The following is a 2,527-nucleotide window of genomic DNA, read 5'->3' on the forward strand; positions in this document are numbered from 1 at the left end:
AAACACAAGTGTTGTCCCTTCTACAAACCCAAAGACACAACAAGCTTTTCCTAAACATGACCCCAATGTGACCAAATAGAGTAAAAACTTATGACATTTTATCCTATGTAAGATAGAAAGTTCTTCCAAATGATTGAACTTGTGATTTTAATTTCTGATGTGACTCCTACAGTCATGACAGCACCCAGCTAACCTATGCTATTCTCAAGGAGCTATAGCATTAGGCACTGCTTTCTGCTCTCACAGTACTTTGAATATTCCCAGTTTGGCACTTATAATATTGCATGTAATTATTTGCAGTTGCAGCAGAGACTTTATCAAAACCTAAACTATTTATTATCTGGCACATTATGGAAAAACTTTGCTGATCTCTGGATTAACAAACTAATCCATGAGCAAACAAGTTAAAGAAGAGTATTACAAAAAGAGCCAATGAGTACAGGCTGCCGTGAGAATGAGCACCGCAGCTCTTCTAATACAAGGAAGGACACTGACCAGGGCCCCGCTACTGTGCTCTGAGTCCATCTCAGCCTGTCCCAAGGCCACGGCTCCCACGGGCTGACAGTGCCACCACAGCAGGCCCACCCTTCAGAGCCACTAGCCTCTGCTGAGCCAATGCAGGACTCCCCCACTGATCACTGACTTTAGCTCCATGACTCCCGCAGTCTTTGCCCAATGTTCATTAAATTGCCAGCTAACCAGCTAGCTGTGCCATCAGTGCCACCACTCATGCCCAGCAGCTGCTGCCACACCTGGCCTGGGGAGTTGGCGGTGGGGCCAGCTCAGGGCCATGCAAGCGGGCACAACCCGAGCCCACAAGCACCCCAGCTTCGCTGTGCTATTCATGAAGCATGTTGGCCAGGAGCATGGACCCCCAGTAGAGAATGGTTCTTTGCATCAGAAGGAGTCAGTCAATGACAATGACTCTGAGCCCTACCTTTCTGGACAGTCAAATCAGAGTAACAGTTACCCCTTGATGAGCGATCCCTACCTGTCCGGCTGGTGCCCGCCGCCCACGGATTTCCTCATTCTCCGGTGCCTGGTCCACCTCAGGGGACCCTCCAATTCCATAGCTCACCACCTGCAGACAGCGCAGTAATGAGGACGATCATCTCATGCGTGACGCTGTTTTGGGGCAGCCCGGAGACCTGGGGAACAACATCTATCAGCAAAGGTTTAATTTTCCCCCTAAAGGCCCTGTGTTCTCAGGATGGGAGACAAGTGGATCTCAAGGGCAGCAGACTCAGAATCCAGCACATGGAAGCAGCTACCTTACCTGCCGGGCCGCCTGGGTGGCACGGTGGTTGATGGCCAGACAGGTTTTCACAGCAACACGCTAAACAAGGCCCCTGGGATGAACAGCCTGGAGCAGGGCATGGTTGGCCTGAAGATCAGGGATGCTACCACCTCTGCAGTCAAAATGGTGGGCTCCGTTGTCAACAACGTGGTGCTGACTGGTGTCCTTTCTGCAACAGTGGGACAAATGTAACATGCCAGTTTCAAAACCGACCTCATGGACGGCCATTGCCAGAAAGCCTGCAAAACCACAGCCTAAGATGAAAGCAAAGACTGGGCCTGTGATGGGAGGCACACTGCCCCCTCCACCCCTAAAGCATAAATGGACATCAGCATCTGGGATAACAAGGGGCTGCTGCCAAGGCCCCAGGCCCCCAGCCGACACTGGTCCCCTCAGGCTGTCCCCCAGCCCCAGCACAGCCTCTCCCAGCCCAGCCTCCCCCATCGGCCCAACCGTAATATCAGAGCCCTCAGCAGCCACCCCAAGCCGCTGGGTCGTCCCTCGCAGCAGAAGCGCAGCATGTGGGCAGAGTGGAAGACGTTTTAGGTTTGGTTCGGTGCTCAGGCATTCTTAGTTGTTTGCAGATCATTTTTAATTTCCCCCTTTTACTTCACTCGAGAATCCTAATGCCATCTTAAGTTTTCGTACCAATAATACTGAGCTTTAAAGTAGGATCTGGTAGTACAGTGTGGTGCTTGACACCCCCAATTGTGAATTTCACTGCGTGTGTCTTATCTTTTTCTTCCTGTTGAATGGGTAAAAAAATGCAAAAAACAAACAGAAAAAACTTTTAGAAAATGAGTTTGCTGTCATGTTTTGTGGAATGAGGGACCATTGAAGAACTTGCCACCACCTGGAGTTTGAGTTTAAGCATGAAAATTTTGCTGATGCCTGAAGCTCTAGCACACCGAACCTTCATGTGCCATTGTAGAGGATCTTCCTGTCTTAGAGAGCAGATACCCTGAAAACTATTTACTCCAAAAGACTCTCTGAGTCAAAGTTTAAGCTGTATTATTTAGACTTGTATTTAGAACGAGTCACTTTCTCTAAACTGTTACTGCCTATATAGAGTCATGGACAACATTGGATAACTTTCCTCTAGGAGAATACAAGCCTTAATAAACAAAACCTTTTTAGAAAAAAAAAAAGTCGAGGTTACTCTAATTTTGTTTTTGGTTTTAATTTCTCCATATATGATGATAACAATCTTTGCCCTCAGCCTAACTCTAA

The 2,527-nt window shown here is 48.2% G+C and overlaps 1 pseudogene; it reads left to right on the plus strand.

The window, feature by feature from the left end:
- Positions 1-790: 790 nt before the first annotated feature.
- Positions 791-1,871, plus strand: LOC134378190 (YTH domain-containing family protein 1-like; annotated as a pseudogene).
- The last annotated feature ends 656 nt before the right edge of the window (positions 1,872-2,527 follow it).

This window comes from Cynocephalus volans, chromosome 5, assembly GCF_027409185.1.
Source record: "Cynocephalus volans isolate mCynVol1 chromosome 5, mCynVol1.pri, whole genome shotgun sequence".
Lineage (NCBI taxonomy): Eukaryota > Metazoa > Chordata > Mammalia > Dermoptera > Cynocephalidae > Cynocephalus > Cynocephalus volans.